The sequence below is a fragment of the Acinonyx jubatus genome, chromosome A2 (genome assembly GCF_027475565.1).
Source record: "Acinonyx jubatus isolate Ajub_Pintada_27869175 chromosome A2, VMU_Ajub_asm_v1.0, whole genome shotgun sequence".
Classification (NCBI taxonomy): Eukaryota; Metazoa; Chordata; class Mammalia; order Carnivora; family Felidae; genus Acinonyx; species Acinonyx jubatus.
The window spans coordinates 53,535,648-53,558,817 of NC_069383.1; the positions used below are offsets into that span (position 1 = coordinate 53,535,648).

General features: G+C 41.0%; 1 long non-coding RNA gene and 1 pseudogene across 1 annotated transcript in view; both read left to right on the plus strand.

The window, feature by feature from the left end:
* Positions 1 to 23,170, plus strand: part of LOC128314772 (uncharacterized) — a 73,774-nt gene that overhangs the window by 18,366 nt on the left and 32,238 nt on the right. The gene's annotated exons all lie outside the window — the stretch shown is intronic.
* Positions 237 to 16,255, plus strand: LOC128314771 (glutamate-rich protein 2-like; annotated as a pseudogene).

Sequence of the window (23,170 nt, forward strand, 5' to 3'; positions counted from 1 at the left end):
TCTCTCAAAAATAAGTAAATATTAAAAAAAATTTTAATAAAAAAATAATAATTGGTGTGAGGAGAGACTTAGGTGGTGTGTCTGTTTTTAAAGTTCCCATGATGATTCTAATATGCAATGAGGAATAAGAATTGATTTAGTCCCTAGGCTCAGCATTTTCCTTCTTCTTTCAGTGTGTCTGTTGGCAACTTGCTCTGAGTCTAGAACTTTTGGGTAAGAAGACTGTGGTTGATGTAGATTATTTAAAGGCCACCTTGATCTGAACAGAACTATTAGCTTTCTGTTCAGAAGTGATGCATTCCCAGGCTCCTGCAATGTTTCAATCTCTGCAGCCTCAGGTGACCAAAGGGCTCTGTTGGGGGGACTCCAAGATAGAACAATGGTTTTTAGGCAGGAGGGGCTTCAAGTTGGTGTTCCAGGGACCCAGCTGTGCCTACCCTAATTTCAGCGTGCATGGAATGTTTTAGCTAAGCATAAACTCCCTGGATGGCAGGAATTGCATCTGTCCCACTGTGCCAGACAATGGGCAAATGCACTGAAATCTTGGTGCTATATTTTTAGCTTAGAATCTGAGGCAGATCTCTTGGAATCTGAGATTAGGTTCCACAGTGGCTTTCAAGCATTGTATACTATGACCTCATTCAATTGTGGTGTTCTCTCTTTTTCTACTACCTAATCTCTCCTCACGGTTTTGAAGGGAATCAGAATATACCACCCCAAAATATGCCGATTTGGCATAAAAATTATTTTGAGCTAAAGACATTTGAGATTCAACAGATATAGAAAGAAATCTTTCTAAAGCTTCTTTTATCTGTCTAAAAGCAGAAACGCCTGAGAAATAAGGACTGCCATAAATCCCCTCTCCTGGGGAAGTTTTATGGCCATGAAGAAGATGAAAAATCAGCACAAAAAACCTTACTAAGATAACCTTTGTCTTCCATTACTTTCCTTTATATATTTACTTCCCCGTTCTTTGCAATCCCCAGAAGCCCCCAAAACCTTTTCCTTTGTCTTGTTACATCTCTATAATTCATCATTCTTTGTTAAAATTGATGTATAAGCTCTCAGGCCTATCCACTTCTTTGGTTCTTCACATCTTTTCTAAGAAGGCCCTCATGTTACATAAAAATTAACATCAAATGAAATTTGTATGTCTCTTCTCCTTTCATCTGTCTTTTGTCAGTCTGATTCTAAGGACTCCAGTCAATGAACCTAAGAGGGTAGAGTAAAAAGTTTTTTTCTTCCCCTACAATTTCAACTGTGACTGCCAACAGCTCTCAAATCTATTGGTCTCTCCTAGTTTTTGACTCATGACCTATTGGAAAGCTACACCTGGATATGTCACAGGCTCCCTCAAAATTCAACATTGACAAAACTGAACTCATTGTCTATTTCTCAAAACATCCTCCTTTTCTCACTATTCCTGTCTCACTTGTTATTAGCAGCTCTGTGCACCCCATCAGTTGGGCTGAACTTATCAGAGTCACCTACCATGTGCCATCCAATGTTCCAACCACTCTGCATACAGTAAGGATTAAGCCAGACAGGGTCCTGCTTTTATGGAGTTGGAGGTTTTGTGTGGAGAGAGATGATAGTGAAGAGATCATTCTACTTTCAGACAATAAGCAGGCTATGAAGAAAGTAAATGAATGGGAAAGAGAGTGATGGGAAGGCCAGTTTAGGAAGTGTGGTCAGAAAGAACCTCTCAGAGCACCTACTTGAATGAAAAGCCATGGAAAGATGGGGGCGGGAACGGCGAGGTAATTGTTTGAGATAAAGGGAACTGCAAGCGTCTGGCCCCTGAGACTTTGTAAAAGTGAGAGACCACTGTATGGAGAGTAGTGGGTCAAGGAGAGATGAAGAGAGCCATGTCATGGTGGAGTTGTAGGACTTGGTAGAGGTGTTGGATTTAATTGTGTTTTATTTAGTCCAATACCTTTATCCACACCTTCATTTTCACTCCCTTAGCCACCTTCTTTGTTAGGATCCTGTTACACTTCATCCAGGCTATTTACCTTCTCAACTTTTCTAAGTCTTCCTCTTCCCCAGGCTCCTTTGCTGGCTCTTTTCTTTTTCATCCTCACCACTTAAACTCTCAGCAGATCCCAAGCTACTCTTCTGTCTTTTTTCTGGGGCATCACCTTAGGCCAGAACACCCCAGCTTCTGTCTTAGCCCTGAGGAGGAGACTCTCTGTCTGGTTAATCATCTTCCTCAGATCTTGGAATATTATTGTAATTAGAACTGGCAAGTCCCTTATTTGATAGAAGGATTGATTTCCTTTTCACCCCATTCTCATTCCTCTCCCCCACCTCCATTTTAATTGTATTTTTAAAAATTTAGATGTGCTCTTATGAAATGGGTATTTTATTTGTTTGCCTTTATTTTAAAATTTGTAAATGATATTATGTTCTATATCTCATTCTCTTTTTTGATTTCTCATTAAGCATTATGTTTTTAAGATCTATCTGTGAGGCTATGTATTTCTGATCTGTTGCTCCTAACAAATGGTAGTATTTCATGGCTTACACATTATTCAAAGTAGGCGGTGCTATGCTCATGTAACAACCGCCAAATCAATCACAGTAGCTTAACACATAAAAGTGTATTTTTTCATTCATGCAGAATCCTCTGTAGGTCTGGCCATTCTTCCAGGCAGCCTTTTCAAGCTGTGATTCAGGGATCTGCACCACTTGTATTTCATAGCTATGGCACTGGCAACATTTCTTACAGGGTTGTTGAGTCAGGGAAGGAGAGAGCATGGAAAATTCATACCCACTATTATGTTCCTCAGATTAGAAGTAACACATGTCACTGCCACTCACAACATATTGACCAAAACCATTATATGGCCCTAACCAACTTTGTTGAGTCTGGGAAATGTAGGGTGCACATGGGCAGTCAGTGGGCATCCACCATATTATACCTACATGCTGTCCTAGTGGTGGGCATCCATCTCCCGACCACCACAAACAATGCTGCAGTGAATATCTCTGGTTTAGACCCACATGAATCTAGGTGAGAATATTTCTGGGATGTGTAGTCAGTTGAATGGTGGCCCCCCAAAAGGTACATCCATATCCTAGCCCTCAGAACCTGTGAATATGAAATTATTTGGAAAAATGGTCTTTGTAAATATAATTATTAAAGATCTCAAGATAAGATCATCCTGCATTATACAGGCGGGCATGCCCTAAATCCAATGAAAATTGTCCTTATAAGAGATAGAAGGGAAGATACTGACAAAGAGGAGAAGGCAATGAAAAGACAGAGGCAGATCTTGGAGTTATGCACCCACAGCCAAGGAACACCTGGAGCTACCAGAACCTAGAAGGGACAGGGAAATATTCTCCCCCTCCTTCAGAGGAGGAGCACAGTCTTGATTTCAGACTTCTGGCCTTCAAAACTATAGGAGAATAAATTTCCTTGTTCTAAGTCAGCAATTTAGTGTTACTTTTTAAGGTGTCCCTCAGAAACTAGCACAGAATTTGCTACCTGGAATTAGGATGCTACTGTAACAAATACCTAAAATTGTGGGAATGGCTGTGGGATTGGGTAATGGGCAGAGGCTAAAAGAATTTTGAGGCATATTATAATCAAAGTCTAGATTCTGATGAGAAACTCACAAAGATGGGAACAACACAGAGGAGAAAGCGCCTGTGGTCTTAGTGAATACATATATGAAAATGGACATTAAAAGTACTTCTGGCAAGAGCTCAGAAGGAAATGAGGAACATGTATTGGAAATGGGAGCAAAGGTTATCCCTGTTACATAGTGGTAGAAAACTTGGCCGAATTGTGTTTTCTTTGTTGTGTGGAAAGCAGAATTTGGGGGCACCTGGGTGGTTCAGTTGGTTGAGTGTCCAACTCATGATCTCACAGTTTGTGAGACTGAGCCCTCTGTCGGGCTCTGTACTGAGCATGGAGCTTGCTTGGGATTCTCTTTCTCCCTCACTCTCTGCCCCTCCCCTGCTCATTCTTTCTCTATGACCTTGCGGTTCATGAGTTCAAGCCCCACATTGGGCTTGCAGCTGTCGGCCTGTCAGTGCAGATCCCTGTTCAGATCCTCTGTTCCCCTATCTCTGCCCCTCTCCTGCTTGCACTCTCTCAAAACTAAATAAATATTAAAGAAAAAAAAAAGGTGTCCATGGTAATGCTGTGTCTCAGCTCCCTGCTCTAAACTCGGCACCAAATGTGAGCTGGGCTGGCCTTCTGTGTCTGCTCTGTGGACAGGCAGTGTGAAAGAACCATCAGCAGGTTCAGGCTCTAGGGCTCCATAGCTGCTGAGGTGGCATGCAGAAAGGTACCAAAATATAGACAGAATGGCAGATTGCTAGTGTTTGATCCAAAGGAAAAAGTGTTGCTTGAACCAAATGAAGCAATGTCAGATAAATGCCTCCTTGGACGCAGACCAAGATTGGCAAGCAAACTTTGTACCTCACCAACACAAGTCTCCCTAAATGTAGCTAGGAGATTCTCAGAAAAGAAGGAAGTCTCTTCAGAAATTATTGAAAATACAGCCTCTTTAAAGAATACTGAAAATAGAGTATCTTCAAAGACTGTTGAAAATAAAATACAGACACAAATCTACAGTCTAAGTAAGCTATGGTCATCTTCCTTCTTATAAGAGGGCACAGGTCAAGTGGGCAAAAATGCAGTCCTTTCAGAGCAGGAGAAAAATAATGAACATTGCCTTCAGGATATTGATGATAAGTTGCCTGAATCGACAGATGATGATGGTGAAGATGATACCAACAATGAAGATAATGATGAAGACAGTAAACCCTAATAAAGATACTCATGCCCCATCAGAGTTAATGACAGAATTTCTGAGAGCAGAAATGAGCCAAGACTACCATTTGGCAAAAATGATGTCAGATGACTCTAATCTATGAATGAGAAAATCCTGAGGCCAAGGAGTTTTTCTCATTTATTGAAGAAATGTTGCTGATGGAGGAATCTCAAAATCTTGAGAAAGATGATAAAGGTAGTGAATAAGACAGTAGCAGTGAGGGTGAAGGAAAGAACAGTGAGGGGCTAAGTGAAGAAATCTCTGAGTAATGTGAAGATGGGTAATGAAGGTTGCTGCTATGGTTTAACCTTCACGTATTTTCATTAGTGAATACCAAGGAAATATAAAGGACAGAGCTGGAAAAAAAAAAAAGAGGGAAAGAAGGCAGAATTCATATGCTATGAGCTTGAATATTCGAGGATATTTCTTTTTATTTAAAGAAAAAAATTTAATATTTATTTATTTTTGAGAGAGAAACAGAACATGAGTCGGGGAGGAGCAGAGAGAGAGGGAGACACAGAATCTGAAATAGGCTCCAGGCTCTGAGCTGTCAGCACAGAGCCCAATGTGGGGCTCAAACTCATGAACAGCAAGATCATGACCTGAGCTGAAACCAGCCACTTAACTGACTGAGCCACCCAAGTGCCCCTAACTGAGGAGATTTGTAAGCAAGGTGTTGAAGGTACAGCCTGGTTTCTCCTTGCTGCTTATGGTAAAATGTGAGAAGAAAGATGAACTGAGGAAGGGACTATTAAAAAGGAACCAGCACCTTGTTGGGGAGATTCAGTCTACCCGGTCTACAAAGGAAGCTAAAATTAGAAAATTCACTGTTGGTGGCCAAAATGAACAAATCAGGAGACTGTAGATGCTGGAGAGGATGTGGAGAAACGGGAACCCTCTTGCGCTGTTGGTGGGAATGCAAATTGGTGCAGCCACTCTGGAAAACAGTGTGGAGGTTCCTCAGAAAATTAAAAATAGACCTACCCTATGACCCAGCAATAGCACTGCTAGGAATTTACCCAAGGGATACAGGAGCACTGATGCATAGGGACACTTGTACCCCAATGTTTATAGCAGCACTCTCAACAATAGCCAAACTATGGAAAGAGCCTAAATGTCCATCAACTGATGAATGGATAAAGAAATTGTGGTTTATATACACAATGGAGTACTACAGGGCAATGAGAAAGAGTGAAATATGGCCCTTTGTAGCAACGTGGATGGAACTGGAGAGTGTGATGCTAAGTGAAATAAGCCATACAGAGAAAGACAGATACCATATGTTTTTACTCTTATGTGGATCCTGAGAAACGTAACAGAAACCCATGGGGGAGGGGAAGGAAAAAAAAAAAAGAGGTTAGAGGGGGAGAGAGCCAAAGCATAAGAGACTCTTAAAAACTGAGAACAAACTGAGGGTTGATGGGGCGTGGAAGGGAGGGGAGGGTGGGTGATGGGTATTGAGGAGGGCACCTTTTGGGATGAGCACTGGGTGTTGTATGGAAACCATTTTGACAATAAATTTCATATATTGAAAAAAAAAAAGAAAATTCACTGTTGGAAAGTGTGCTCTTGAAAGAAGGCTGAAGGTGTGGCTGCACAACTTTCACCCAACAAATTAGCCACATGGCCCATGGATCTCTCAGCTATCTCTACAGAAGCTAGGGATCGGGATAGCATAATGCAGGAAAGATCTGTCTTTCTTGACAGACAAGAACCCTCTTGTCTAATGGCATGGACCCATGTGACATGCACAGGAGACCCACAAAGCTTTGGAGGATGTTATATCAGAGAAACACAACCATCTTGGACTGAAAAGAACAGAGACAGGATGAAATGAGAGAAAGGCTATCAGACTTCCATAATTCCATAAGACATATAGGAAATTGGCTGATAGAACTACCTGACTACAAACATTTGCAACTCTTGAAGAAAAAGGATGACTCCGAGGTGCCGTTGTAGGCCCAAAGGACAGGCCACCATGGACCTGAGGGTTTGGGGGGACTATTATAGGCCCAGTGGACAGGGCTGCCATAGGCCCAGAGGGTGCATTGAGTCATGGACGACTATTCTCAGGCCTTGAAATTGAAAATGAAATTTTCCCTGTTTTGACTTTCTTGGGACCAGTGGCCCCTTTATTCCTTTCATTTTTTCCCCTCTTGGAGTGGGAATGTCTATCCTATAACTGTCCAACATTGTATTTTAGAAGCAGATAACCTGTTTTCTAGTTTCACAGATCCACAGATGGAAAGGAATTTTGCCCCATGATGGACAATACTTCCAGTTTTACTCATATCTGATTCAGATGATTTAGATGATGAGATTTGGAACTTTTTGAGTCAATGATACTTAGATGAGATTTTGAACTTAGAGTTGACACTGGAATTGGTTAAAATCTGGAGGGATGTTGGGATTGGGATGTTGAATATACTTTGTATGTGGGAAGGACATATATTTGGGGGGCCCAGAGAGTGAACTGTACTGGGTTGAATAATGTCCCCCCTCCAAAGTCATATCCACCTGGAACCTGTGAATGTGACTGTATTTGAAAATAGAGTCTTTGCATGTGATCAAGTTAAGATGAGGTCATACTGGATCAGGGTGAGCTTTACATCTAATGACTGGTATCTTTAGAAGAGACAGAAGAAGGAAAGACACAGAAAAAAAGGAGAAACCCACATAAAGACAGAAGCAGAGATTGGAATTATGCAGCCGAGGAACACGTGGAGCTGCCTGACTCTGAAAGGGACAAGGAAGGTTTTCCCTGTAGTGTCTGAAGGAGTGAGGCACTGCTGATGTTTTGATGTCACCCTCCTGAACTCCAGAACTGTGAGAGAATACATTTCTGTTTCTTTAAGCCTCAAGTTTAAGGTACTTTGCAAAGGCAGCCCTAAGAAACTAAGACAGATGTTTACCCAGAGAAGGTCATAGGTGTTGATGTACTTTGATCACCTGCCAGATTGCTCTCCATACTACCTGTAGCAGTTTACACTTTCAACAGCAGTACATGGAAGTTCCTACGTTTCTGCCAACATATGACATTATCCAGCTTTTTTATTTTAACTAGCCTCATAGGCGAAAAGTAGCATCTCATCATTCCTTCAATTTTCCATTTCCTGGATTATCCCTTATTTTGAACATCTCATGCTTATTAGCTTTTGGAGTTTTATCTTTTCGAAATTGCCTGTACATAGCTTTTGTTGATTTTTCTATTGGGATTGTTTACTGACCTTCAGAAATTTCCTATATATTCTACTTATTAATCCCTCATTGGTTTTAGACATTGCAAATATCTTTCTCCACTTTTTTAGCTGTCCTTTAACCTTGTCCATGGTGTCCCCCATTGAAAAGAAGTTTTAAATTTGTTACATTCTGTCCTTGTTTGCCCTTGTCCATGCCAAAAAACACTAACCCCTTCTACTGGCTCTATTGTAATCCACTAAGTGATATGATAATGTCATGTTAGAGGACTTGTTCTCTGTTCACTTGTTCGTCAGCTGTTGTGCATTTTTTTTTTTCTGGACCCAGTCAACTGTGAAATCATGTGTTTAGCAAAAATCAGGGCTGGAAATGGCAGGCCTTATTCTGGAACAGATAAACTGCAACTAATCAGGAGCATTTGGGGCTTCAGCATATTTCCTTACAGTCAAGCTATTCACATGTGGATGTGACGTACAGTTGGTCCAGAAGTTACATCCCTCTCACCTCATGGCTGTCCTAGGGGACCTGCTGAGACATGTGAGGGCAAGTGACAAACAGCTCTTTAGCCAGTAGTGTGAGAGCAGGTGTATCTCATCTTATGGGGGGATTTTTGGGGGTGAGTGTTCACTGAATCATACAATGTGAGAGCTGGAAATGGCCTCTGGAATTATCCAGTTCTACCCCTCATTTTACAGATACAGGTCTAGGGAAGTAAAGGGACTTGTCCAAGTCATTGGGCTGGTAGTGAATTGCCAAGACTAGAACCCAGATCTCTTGACTCCCATTTTGTGTATTTCCATTTTTCTGCCTTCCCCCAGAGGATGTCAGAAGTCTTTTTTTTTTTTTTTTTTTTTTTTTTTTTAGGGCTCTGGGCCAGACCTGGGACTTAAGCCAGGAAATCAGAAGCCTCCAGAATTTGGACCCACTCAACCTCTCCAACCTCATCTCACCATTCTAGGGTGCTCTCTGTCTTGTTCCTCTAATATTCCGTGCTCTACTCTTAGCTTGGAGTCGTTGCTCATGCTATGGTCATGCACAGGCATACCTAGCATGCCCTTCCCTCTTCTTCCTTCCTGCCTCACTTTTCAAGGGCTCCTTGTTTGAGGCTCAGTCCTACCTTCTCCACACCACTGCCAATCAACATTATTCTCTTGCCCTTCTTCAGGTTTTCATAATGTGTTCAGTCTACACAAATACAATTTAGGCTTGACTATATGCTGCTTTTTTCTTCTGGAATGTTCCTGTTGTACAACTGACTGAGCAAGTCATTCAGTGTCTCTGTGCCTCACATAGTTTATTCACACACACAAAAAGAAGAGATGATCAAGATCATTTCTAGGGATGCTTCTATACCTAGCACGCTATGTCTCCCTAAGATTTTGAACTACCAAAGCAAAGGGACTCTGTTTTACATTTCTATTCTAATTCCCCTAGTCTAATGCTTCTCAAGCAGGGACAATTTTGCTTCTCAGGAGACATTTAACAATTGGAGATAGTTTTGGTTATCAAGCGGGGGAGGGGTGTCCTACTGGCAACTAACATAGAGGCCAGGGATGCTGCTAAACATTTTACAATGTAAAACACCCCTCCTCCCCAAAATGGATTACTTTGTTCAAAACTTCAGGTGGGATTCCGAAACTTTACCTTATTAATCTCTAACCCAACACCATAGACACACTTTCATCTTTCAGTCAAAGACAAATGCCCTCATAAAAGGCATCCTATTGGGTATGGAGCTGTCATGAAGGAAGAAAGAAGTGAGCACCTATGCAAAACTAATGCTAAGTCAGAGAAAAGAATCTAGTTTTCCTTAGTCAAGAGGGAGAGGAGAGAGTACTGGAAAGAAGGAAACGCTGGATGGATGAAAGCTGTGATCTAAGAAGTTATTTACTCTGTAGGAGGTGTTGATTGAAATAGCCCATCTTCTAGACATCTCTGGGGGACTACATGTGATTGTGGTAAATAGTGGGAATTATAATATTGGAACACATGAAGGAAACTTCTGGGAACTGCAATTTATGTTGTCAAGAAGAGTTGTGTTTTATAATATGATCATTCTTACCTTTCCTTGAAATAAAGTCTGGATTATGAAAGGAGCTTTAATTTACAGATGAGGCAAGGAAGTTGTTTCCATCCAGTGACTCTGAACTGTGACATCCAAACAAGTCACAGCCTCTCTTTCCAGACCCTTACTTAGGGATTTCTGAGGTTAGGAATGATGAATGACTACTGCTTTTGGTGACTCCCCCCAGCCTCTGCCTTGGCTGTATTCCCAACGTTCTCCCTCATCATGTTATGCTCGTCTTTCTTTTTAGGTTGCTTTGTCACCCTCGCCCCCCACCCTCTATCATTAAATAAATATAATAAGAAACATCCTAGATATATAAAATAGAAAGCTCCCCAGAAAGTTGGGATGGGGGAATCTATGACCTAAAAACTCTCTTGAGAGCTACATCATTGTTCTCAATCTCTTTTTATCTCAAACACTTGGCAGGAGGTTGTGTTATTCGTTCTCCTGGCTACCAGAGGTATCTGGCAAGGGTTTCTGTTTAGATTGCATTTGGAGAAGAAATGCTTAAGTTAAACATTAAAATTCATGAGAATATTTCAGTTCCTTATAAACTCTTCTGATCACAGTCACTTCAAGTGAGGTGTCATTTATGGCTCCTCACTGAGGAAAAGCTCTCCCAAGGGGACTTCCAGCAGTTCATTTCGGGAGACCACTGAGTCTATGCTCAAGTGCAATGTTTTGTAAAACAGGCTCAAAAGACGTGTTAGCAACACTCATGAAATATTTTTTATGCTTTGGGTTCCTCTCTGTTGCATAGGATTATACATTGGATCCATGGAAAAATGGGTGCTTCCCACCCAGTCATGCCTGAGTTGTTGTTGTTGTTGTTGTTGTTGTTGTTGTTGTTCTTCCAGATTTTCCAATAAAAGAAAATTCAAATAAGAGTATGGAAGCATCCTCTTTTTCTTTTTAAGACTTTCCTGTAAAGGTTTCTGGGGAAATATTCTGGGGCAAGGGCTGTCAGTGTAACTATTGCAGAGCTCAATGCATAATAGAAATTTGACCAATGTGTGTTATTGCTGCTGCTGCTGCTGCTGCTGTTGTGTTTTGGTTTGTTTGTTTGTTTGTTTGTTTGTTTTGGCAGACACATGCATGACTTCTCTTTATAAAATGATCTGGAAAACACACAGGAAAGAGTTATGAAAAGATAAAGCCTATAAGTGTGACCGCATATTTTGTGGCCCAGTCATCAGTTCTCTGGAATTGGGTTTGGCATCCATTCTTCAAGGTAGCCTCTTTCCCTTTTCCTTCTGCTTTTCCTATACACCAAATAGCATCTGAGTGTAAGAAACTGGAATCCCCCCCAGAAGCCCCTCTGAGATCAATGCATGCATTGGTGGACCGCCCTTTGGGATCTTTTCCCTCTTCCCCCTGTGTGATCATTTTAAAAGCGTGATGCCAAAGCGTCTGTGCAGCTCTTTGTTTGGTTTCTGGTTTTGCTTTCATAGGCCTTTCATGCTTGCTTGGCTGGGTGCAGCTGAGACTGGTTTTACAAGAAGCTACCAATAAAGCTCAGAATGGGAAGAGATGAGTAAACTCTTACTCTGAAGACAGGGTTTGTGGAAAGAAACAAAGGGAGATCCCCTTGACACTTTATGAGAATGCATAATTTAGCAAGGCTCTATTTAAAAGTACTCCTGATCCTGTATAGAAAGGCATGGCTCAACTGCTAGCTATCTTCTTGTACTAATTAGGAAATTGTTTTTGCTCACCAGTTGATTTTTGAGCATCTCACCGTAATTCTGTTCTTTCTGTGACTATAGAGAATAAGAAATTTTGCAAATAACTTGAAGAAGCATGGGGTAGGCAGTTTCTAACATGGGTCCCAAGACTCTGCATCTTCCCCTTCCATGTAGATTTCCTGTGTAACAAATATGTGGGACTATAACTATGGTGGGTTTACTCCTGTGTTAGAGTATATTATATGGTGCAGCTGGCTTTAAGGGAAATTATTTGGTGGGCCTGACCTAATTACGTAAACCTTTAATTTATTTGTTTTAAATTTTTTTAATGTTTAATGTTTATTTTTGAGGTGGGGGAGGGGCAGAGAAAGAGGGAGACATAGAATCTGAAACTGGCTCCAGGCCCTGATGTCAGCACGGAGCCTGAAGCAGGGCTCGAACTTGGAAACGGTGAGATCATGACCTAGGCCGAAGTCATGCTTAATTGACTGAGCCACCGAGGCACGCCTATGTGAACCTTTTAAAAGCAGTTTGTTTGTTTTCCCCAGCTGGTTGCAGAAGAAGAAACGAGAGATTTGAAGCAGGATTCAGATTTGATGAGTTTTGGCTGATCTGAGAATGGAGGGAGCCATGTGGTAAAGAATGTGGGTGACTTCTAAGAGCTGAATGTGGTTCCCAGCTGACAGATCTCAGCCTACAACCATAAGGAATGAATTCTGCCAAAACACAGATAGCTTGGAAAAGAACCCAAAGCTCTGGGTAAAAATGCAGTTTCACCCCACACCTTGATTTTAGCAAGGTGAGACCTTGAGAAGAGAATCTAGCCACACCCTGGCTAGACCTGCAGAAGACTTCTGACCTGCAGAAATTGTGGGATAATAAATTTTATTGTTTTAGGTTTGTTGTTTATTGCCACTAGGTTTGGAGCTTAAACTTTCCATTCCACATAGCAATGGAAAACTAATATGAAGGAGGAGAAGGCCTTTGAGACAAGATAGCTAAGTAAAAACCAACATTCCTATGTTTGGTTTTAGATCAGTTATTATGATAGTTAATTATAGGTTTCAACTTGACTAGACCATGGTGCCCAGTTAGTTGTTTGGTCAAAGCCTAGATAGATATTACTGTGAAGGTATGTTGTAGCTGCAATTGACATTTATAATCAATTGACTTTAGGTAAAGGAGACTACTCTCCATAATATCAGTGTCTTCATCCAGTCAACTGAAAGCTTTAAAAGCAAAAACTGAGGTTTCCCAGAGAAGAAGGAATTTGGCAAGACTGTAGCATTGAAATCCTGCCTAAGTTACGGGTTTCAGACTTGCCAGCCTCTACAATGCCATGAGCCAGCCAATTCCTTAAAATAAATCTCCTTTTATGTATCCTATTGGTTCTGTTTCTCTGGAGAACCTTAACTGATGCAGTCATAAACTAAAGTGACTTTAGGTGCTGCACCGATGGAAGATTTGTGCTGGGCATTAATTTGAAGACAACATGGGTGCTTTTGCAAAGGCAGCCACTCACACACAGTGCTGCAAATTGTAACCGGCCAACAACACTGGCCTAGCACTGTCATATCTTTTGATGTTTTTCAAAAGAAGCCAGAAAGCCAGTATTTTACTCAAAATTGCCTGAATTCTAAATGTAGGCTACTAATTCAAAAACATATTTTTTAAAAACATTGAGCGTGCTACAAGGAAGCCATTAAACATATCCAGAATAGGAGTCATTCTATAAGATACACCATCCTGTTTCTTCAATATGTCAAAGTCATTAAAAAAAAAAAAAAAAGACCAGGGCTGTGGGAAGGTTGTAGACGGGAAAGATTAGAAGACACTTGGCAAATCTGACGATCAAGTGCAATGAGTGTTTTCGGAGCCTGGTTTGAAAAATCAGTAATAAACATAAAAATTATAATAGACATCTTGGGGACAGTTGTGGAAATTTGGGTATGGACTGTGTATTAGATGATACTAAGAGTTTCTAGTTAACTTACTTGGGTGTGATAATGGTGGTGTGAATATATAGGGAAGTTCTTAAATTTTTTTAGAGATGCATGCTGAGATACTTAGGTAGGAATGTCTGTAATTAAAATTCCTTTCTCTCTCTCTCTCTCTCCACACACACACACGCACACACACACACACACACACACACACACACACACATATGCTAACAGTGATTTAATCTAAATCCTGGGTATATGTGTGCTTATTGAACTATTACTGGTATTTTTCTGTATGTTTGCAATCTTTTTCAATAAGTAATCTTTTAAAGCTGCTGAGTAGAGTAGAGCACACATAATATGTGGACCCCACTGGGGCCCCAATTTGCAATTGTGACCTCAACATTTGGATCAAAGAACCGCAAGTCATTTGTAGGTTAACTAGTCTTCCTTAACCGTATTTCTATGATGGTAGTATGGCCAGCCTGTCATCATGTATTTATGTATGTTTCTCTCTCTAGACGTGAGTTCTTCTTGGGCTGCAAAGGGAACTTATTCCTGTACATGTTCCCATTGTCCATGCATAAGTGAGAATTGAATACATTACTACTGAATGTATAAATTAAATCTCAGGAAAGCTGTAACAACAATAGCAATGATGATAATGATAGCAGCTAACATTAATTGAGCCCTTAAAGTATTCCAGGCTAAGAACCTCACAGCAATCACATGAGTTAGAATGAATTAGATTCAATTAGCCATTGGTCCTCTTTTTACTAATGAAGAAGGCGAGACCCTCAGGTGATTAGAAATTTGCTCAAGGCTACATAGCAAAAGTTGAGGCTAAGCAGCCTGGCCTCAGGACCCCCTTTGAAAACAGTCGGCCTTTGTGCTTCTGAAGTCACCATAGCTGTATAAAATATAAAAGTCCACTAAAGCAAGTCTTGGAGCATTCTGTGTGGCCAAGAAGAGAAGGGAAGCACCAGGCACAGGGTAAACAACGCTGCCCTGGGGCACGCATGCACCTTAGTAGAGCAACAGCTTCTGCGGATTCCACACAGCTGAGATGGGGATGCCAGGAGCTGGCCACCCAGAGGCCTGTGTGACTTCAGTGGGCAGGAAGGATTAGCATGTGTTGGAAAGAGCAGTGAGAGCTCAGGTGACCCTTGATGCCTGCACTCTGGGGCAGTCTGCCCGGGACATGGGTGGGTAAGCCATCTCCTTTCCCAGAGCCCCAGGCAGCTACCGTCCTGCTTTCCTCCAGAGACCCTGGAGCTGAACTGGGCTTGATGGGTTGAAGGGATGGGAGGATGGGGAGGTGAGGATGAAGGATTGGGGTGTAGGGGGAGGTACTGGCCGTCACTGAGTGTTCACACTCTGCTGTCTGCCAGGCCTCCCTGGGGGATCCCTAGCAGGCCATCTCACTAGGAAATGGGAGCAAGACTAATTGTGATGGTTTTGCAGCCCAAAAAACCACCCCCAGGCACATTTTAAAATCGTGCCATATGTATTTCTAGAGACATTTGTAAGTAGAGCAAGTCTGTTTAAATCTTTTGCTGTTGTTTGGTCAGGAAAGAAAAAACGTAACAATGAGTGTCAGGGATTAGAGTTGTCACCAAGCTGTCGGCTGGATATGGTCTCCTTCGCTTTGAAATCTTCACTGCTGGGAGAGTGATACACCATGGTAACCCTAATCCCTTTACTTGGATCTCTGATGCTGCAAATATATCCCTCATGCCCATCCGTTTTCCCCCCAACCCCTCACTTACTCCATGCTGCAAGCCCTGAGCATTCACCTGTCCAGAATGTTGTTAGCAAAACTTACACAGAGAGAGAAGAGGCACATATATATGAACATCTCCTTTATAATTGAATGAAAATTTATGCATTTTACACTTGGTTTGGGCTACACTAATGTGTTAGTGTCCTACTGCTGCTTTTACAAATGGTCCCAAATTTGTGGCTTAAAACAGCATAAATTCATTCTCTCACGGTTCTGGAGGTCAGAAGCCCAAAATCAGTTTCACTGAGCTGAAATCAAGATATTGGCAGGATTGTATGTCCTCTGGAGGTTCAAAGGTGAGGGAGAATCCATTTCATTGCCTTTTCCAATTTCTGCCTGCATTCCTTGGCTCTGCAGCCCCTTCCTCCTTCTTTGTAGCTATCTGTGTCACATCTTCAGATCTCTGGCTCTCTCTGCTTCCCTCATCACATTTTCTGCCCTCACTTGGATAGTCCAGCGTCCTTCTTGTAAGGACACTTGAGATTATGTTGGGTCCACCCAGTTAATCCAGGATAGTCTCAACATTTCAAGATCCTCAATTTAATCACATTCTGGAAGTTTCTTTTGCCATGGAAAGTAACATATTCACAAGTCCCAGGGAGTAGGACTTGGACATCTTTGGAGGGCAATTATTATGCCTACCACAAGTAATATTTGGAATACACAGTAACTCCTGAAAAAAGGGGTATTCATTCTTTCCTTTGGAATCTATTTTCAGATGGTGGCAAGTCTAGCTGACTTTTAGTTACAGACCAAACAGTTCTGTTCTTTTTTTCTTTTGTTTTCTTTTGTTTTCTTTTGTTTTCTTTTGTTTTCTTTTGTTTTCTTTTCTTTTCTTCCCTTGCCTTGCCTTTTCTTTCTTTTCTTTTCTTTTCTTTTCTTTTCTTTTCTTTTCTTTTAAGTTTATTTGTTTTGAGAGAGAGAGAGAGAACAAGTAGGGGAGGGACAGAGAAGGAGGGGGAGAAAGAATCCCAAGCATGCTCCACACTGTCATCGCAGAGCCTGACCCAGGCTCAATCCCACAAACTGTGGGATTATGACCTGACCCCAAATCAAGAGCCAGACATTTAACTGACTGAGCCAGCCAGCCAGGCACCTCCCAAACCATTCTTTTCATTCAGCACCTCATGCTCCCTAGTTGTGGTTAACTAGATGCTTGCTAACTTTAAACATTTTTTTGTTTGTTTGTTTCTGCCTGTTTTACCAAAACTGCTCTTTCCAATATCTAAGCCTTAACTTACTTCTCTCCTACTCCCATTATCAGATGTCTTCTGGTATTTTTCTTTTTTGCAAATTTTGGGGCCCAAACTTGTTAAGAATTTAACTACTTAGATCAAATAGGAGCTGCCATTTTAGAGATATATAATCATGGCTAAAAGACCCATGCCTAATAAAATCTGTCAAAGTGTACGTATTCACCATCATTTTTTGAGGTAGTCATTTTTTTTTTTCTGTGTATGAAGGAACACAAGGGCTTCAGTTTTTCAATGCAACAAAAGACAAAGTAATCTGCCTACAAAGGTAAAAGCTGCATTGATGTTTTAACATTTTTTCAAGTGGATTAGAATTTTGGAACTTTGAGTCTGAGGTCAAAAATCAATGGCAGATCAATTCCAACAAAGCTGAGTGGCATACATTTTTTTTTTTAACCTCATAAATACTTAGGTTCCATATAGTTAAGTATAAAATATAAATACCTGTTTTCATAAGTAAAAGGGACTCTTTGGTATGAGATAGATTTCCTTTTACAGAGCATCTTATCTATTTTAAGATGTAAAGTGTAAGGTCTTCCATTTACAGTAAAGAGTGGAGTCCATACGAACAGTCTGGCTATTTGTATATTGGGGGAGAGAAGGGAAATTCCTATGAGAGTTGCTTTTCCCAAATTGAGTATTGACATAAAATTATCTTTAGTTTGTAAATTACCATTGACTATGCTTTTAGTTCAAATATCTCTTTTTTTCTTTCAATATCTCTTTTTTCTTGTCACAAATTAGCTTCACTGTTTTCCCTGGAATTTGAATTAATCCACGCTGTTTACAAGCATTTTAGTATGTGTAAACACAAGAGTGGTTACAGTAAGATTAAGTATTTTGGGACATGTGGACAAAAGGTTTCTGTGAATTTTCAGCTATCTTAGAAGAGCACCTGAAATCTTCAGGAATGGAAAAGAAAATATAATTATTATCTGTGCCTTCTTTTGTATTGCCCTCATCCACCCACACCCCATAGACCCTCTACTAAACACAGACAGGAATGGAATGCTACTTTATTTATTCCAGAGCAGACTGCCAAAGATCACATCATTGGTTTGGAATTCAGAATGGGAAGAGCTTCTCCTTAAGAAAATCAGGATAAGACCTTTGTTAGCACATACTTGAGAAAGTATTACAGGTCTCTAAAGAGAGGCTATTTTTCCCATTAGGCTGTTTTGCTAGCTAATTATTATTTGGATTCAGGGAAGATACAACAAAAATAAGGGAGGGGTGTAACCTCTCAATCTCTTCTGTGCCCTGGATACAGAGCAAAGGTAAAAAATGAGACCATCTGACAAATTGCTAATACTATTTCTCACTTATTCATTCAGTCATTTAGATTGAAGAAGGGGTATTTAAGAGCTCTTTTTGAATATTTGAAAAGAAAAAAGGTTGATCCCTATATTCACCCTTTACTGTGGTAAGTAAATTTTCGATGAATGAAAGATTTACACAACGTCAATAACAACTCAGAAGGATGAGTATTTTTACCACAGGGAGCTAGGAAAGGACCTTTCTAAACATAGCATAAAACCAACAAGTCCTATAAGAAGAGAGCTACAGATTTGACCACATGAAAACTTAAAATGTCTACATGGCAAAACAGGTCCTGCAAAAAATTAAAAGACAAATATAAAAATATGCAAAATATATATAGCAGATTAAAGGGTTTATATATCTAATGTATAAAAAATAAAGAGAAAAAATCGAAAAGAAATACTAATAAGCAGTAAACCTGCTAATATAATGTAAATTAAAAACACCAACTTTGGATAGATGTAGATATACAAATACTCACATATACTTGATTTTGCAAGTCACATTTGACAAAATTAAATAATCCAATAATGTCTAATGTCTGATGTCTACTGTTGGTGAGAGTCGGAGAAAGTGAGTGGTATTTCTCATAACCTTTTAAGAGGAAATTTGAGAATATCTCTCCACGATAGTAATGTGCTTTCCCTTTAGAGCTGCCTGGCTGGCTCAGTCAGTGGAGCTCGTGATTGTTGATCTTGGAATTGTGAGTTAAAGCCCCAATTCAGGTGTAGAGCTTACTTAAAACAATTTTTTTTAGGGAAGGCTGGGTGGCTCAGTTGGTTAAGTGTCTGACCCTTGGTTTCTGTTCAGCTCGTGATCTCACGGTTGTGAGATTGAACCCAGCATTAGGCTCAGCACTGACAGTGTGGAGCCTGCTTGGGATTCTCTCTCTCTCTCTCTCTCTCTCTCTCTCTCTCTCTCTGCCCCCCCACCCCGCTCGCATGTGCACACACGTGCATGTTCTCGCTCTCTCTCTCTCAAAATAGATAAACTTAAAAAAAACCACAATTTTTTTATTTAAAAAAATAATTGTAATGTGCTTTCCCTTCTATCAAGCAATTCTCCTTCTATGAACAGATAAGAACTTGACAGGTGTGTTGCAGAGGAGTTCTTGCATCAGGCAAGGAGCTTGAGCCCTTCACATTTCTTGTCCCTGCAGTGCTGAGAATCTATGTTTAGGACTGAAAGTAACATCTACTTTTCTAGATGCAGGGCAGATCCCTCCTTTCTTCATAGTTGATTTGGGTCTCCACAACTGGAATAGATTTTTAAGGATGAGCCCATCAGGAATGAATCTGCTTAGAGGCTGTCTGGTTTTGTCCTCAGCTGTCAGGATCCCATGTACATATGGGGTAGGATGAAAGTTGTAGAAAAGCATGTCCCTGGTATGCTAGAGTTGAGGCAGTGAGAAAGCAATGTTTTCATGTCTGAGGGGTGTAGTTAATGTGGGGATGCCACTGGATAACTTTGTAAATAATGGGACATATGGAACACTAAATGCTGTGAGACCTTGGGGGAAAATGTACCTATCTTCTGGGCTACTTTTACTCTCTAATATATAAGGGAATTAACCTTAGTGTTTTTCTTTTGCTCTCTTATGGATTAGAATTTTTAAAATTCGGTGTTCCTCATAGAGGTGTTAGCTAACCCTACAGTGGTAATCATAATCTATAAGTGTATCACATCAACACATTGTATGCCTTTAACATACACACTATTATATGTCAGTTATATCTCAATTTTTAAAATATACAATGAAAATCAAAAAAATTCTATGTTCACTTGGGATAATAATTTGTTCTGTGTTATATCCAAGAGAAGACAACCCTGTAGCTAAGAATTTTCAGGAGACTAAATGCCATAATATCTCTCTCTTCTCTTTTCTCTTTTTTTCCCTTCCCTTTCTTTTTCTCTTCCTCCTTCCTTTTCTCACTCCCTCCTCTTTTAGCAATCTAAGAACACTTAGAAAACACCTAACCATGGTAGTTTACCATTGCTACATCAGAAGCCCCCTTCCTAAGATTTATGTTCCTGAGTATTAACCTAAGGGAGATGCAAACAACTATGATCTACCACTCATGTATGCACAGATAGAAGTCATTACTGAACCATCTCCTGAGTCAAGGCTTTTGGCTGACCCCAGCAGGTCAAACATTATAGGAAAGGAGAGGGAGGGAGGTACATTCAGATCGCATTGCTAACCCCCTGGGTAGGGTCTGAAATCCTGTGAGTGAAAGCATGTCGGTAGCATATTTAAATGTTTAAAAAACAGACCAAGGCAAGACAATATTTCAGAATGAGAGAAAATAGCTTTAGAAGGCTTATCTCCTCCAATTGCATTAAATTGACTATAACTAATTAACTTTTTAACTCAGTTCAAATACTACTCATTCCTTCTTATTTGACCCTGTCTTTGCTCACTCCTTCTCCTCACCTTCCCCAATCAGTGTTTCTTTTTTTTCCCCTGGATTTTCTCTATTAGGTCACATCATCATGTTGAATAAAAGTAAAATTCACACTACTATTGTAACACTCTCTCTTCTATCCCAGAGTCATTATAATTCTGTTTGTACCTGTGATTACTCCTATGCTTTTGTAGCTTCTTTCAAAAAGCCTCTGTTAACCCATGAGGCACCTTTCTGTGGATTAAATAAAACAAATGCCTCTCAAGGATAATGCAGCCCCAACCAAGCTGGTGGCCATGGTGGGTTCTGTTTCACTTACCCCTTGCTCCCTCATCCAGGTGCTCTTGTGCAGTGAGCAGCCTTGGCAATGGTATGTGCTCACCCTGTTTTCACCTACTTCTCCTGCTCTCAAGTATAAGACAAATGAATACCTAGGGGCGCCTGGGTGCCTCAGTCAGTTAAGCAGTTCAGCGGTTAAGTATCTGACTTCCCCTCAGGTCATGATCTCTTGGCTTGTGGGTTTGAGCCCTGTGTGGGGCTCTGTGCTGACAGCTTGGAGCCTGGAGGCTGCTTCAGTTTCTGTGTCTCTGTCTGTCTCTGCCCCTCCCTCACTCATGCTTTCTCCCTCCCTCCCTCTCTCTCTCTCAAAAATAAATAAACATTAAAACATAATAAAATAAAAAAACACTCTTAGGAAGAAGAGTGTGTGTGGTGCTGGAAGAAATAACTTTGAAATATTAAAGAAATTGGGGCACCTGGGTGGCGCAGTCGGTTAAGCGTCCGACTTCAGCCAGGTCACGATCTCGCGGTCTGTGAGTTCGAGCCCCGCGTCAGGCTCTCGGCTGATGGCTCAGAGCCTGGAGCCTGTTTCCGATTCTGTGTCCTCCTCTCTCTGCCCCTCCCCCGTTCATGCTCTGTCTCTCTCTGTCCCAAAAAAAAAATAAATAAATAAACGTTGAAAAAAAAAAAAGAAATATTAAAGAAATGCAAATTGGGCCAATTCCAGCCACAACAGCTTCACTCTTTATGTATTCTTCCTTCTTTTTTTTTTTTTTTATTTTTTTAACATTTATTTATTTTTGAGACAGAGAGAGAGCATGAACAGGGGAGGGTCAGAGAAAGAGGGAGACACAGAATCTGAAACAGGCTCCAGGCTCTGAGCTGCCAGCACAGAGCCCGATGCGGGGCTTGAACCCACGGACCGTGAGATCATGACCTGAGCCGAAGTCGGACGCTTAACTGACTGAGCCACCCAGGCGCCCCTATTCTTCCTTCTTTTTATGTATCCTCTATCGACTGTTAAAATGGGACTCTTGCTCTCAGAGTTTTTGCAGAGGCCTCACCTCTGAGAACCAGATATTCCAGCATCCCAAAGAGAGTATTGGACCACCTATGCAGGGTCTACTGAGACTGTGACTTCTGTTCTGCTGGCATTAGTCTTTGGCCTACCTCCAAGTGAGAATAAGTGATATAAGATTCTAGGATTGAGGGTATCTTTGGAGAGAGTTGTCAGTGGGGAGGTAGGGCTGGGAAAGGGAGTGTTTCTACCATTTCCAAGCAACTAAGGAAGGGGATCTGTAAGAGACACTCACAGAGAAGTTGTTATGTCCCCTGGAATGTGAGAGAACATCTAAAAAATCTGCAGAGGAGAGACTGTCTCTAGCTTGTTGCTGTAGAGCCATGGAGTAGAGAGTTTTGTTGTCATGAGCTGTACTTCTAGAATTTGGTGAATCAAGGGTGTTCCCCTTGGTCAGATGACCCCATGGAAGGAACCAAACTGGGTCATTCTGTAATGGACTCTACCCAAGAGAACTGCCTGGAGGTGCCCCCCAACAGATGGGGGTAACTTGCCAGAAACCACAGGACAGGGGTCCAGCTGCTATCTTGAGGAAATTCTTACCTATGGGAAGTCTTTGAAGAATCCATAAAAGTGCTTCAGAAGAGAGAGTATTGGTGTTTAAATTCTGTACCCTAAAAAGAGCATTGGTGCCAAATTATAACTCACCAATCAGATAAGGCCTTTTTTCCTCTTAACTGTTTTTCCTACCTGGCTCCAACCTTGGAAGAATGAAAACCCAGCAGGCCAGACTGGCAGATGAGGTGAGCAGGCAAGAAGGGAGAAACATCCTCTCCTCCCTCTGTCACTTATAATTGCCTGGTGTGTGGGGTAGACCAGAGCTAGTGGATGGGAGAAACTTAAAATTCAGTAAATTGGGGAGTATTGGTAATATACTGGGTGCTAAACACAATGGATGGATTTTGTTATTATCTGAGAGTAACTGGTAAAGCCATGAGATGTTTTGGAGGCTTTATCCAGAAAGAGGGAAGTACAACCTGAGAGAACTACTATAGAATCACTGGATGGTGGGGGGAAGAACAGTGTTACTTTGTGTTCACATCTTTGCAAATTGCAGTTTAGTTACTGAGCCAGTTCTGTGTTAATAGGAAGGGCCTTACTTGCAGAGATGTACATATATGTTCCGGAGTCTGTCCCTTCTCACCTCAAGGATGTCAACCCCACATTTGTCTCTTTCCTTTTGTGCATCATTGACTTCTCCATCTCTACTGAATCTTTCTCACCAGCACATAAAAATAACTTTAAAAAATAACCCATCTTAAAAAAAATGATCCCATCAACCCTGTAGTGACTGCTCTGTTCCCTGTTTCCCTTTACTGAGAATTTCTTTGAAAGAGTTGGCTGACTTCATGGTCTGTGCTTCTTTAT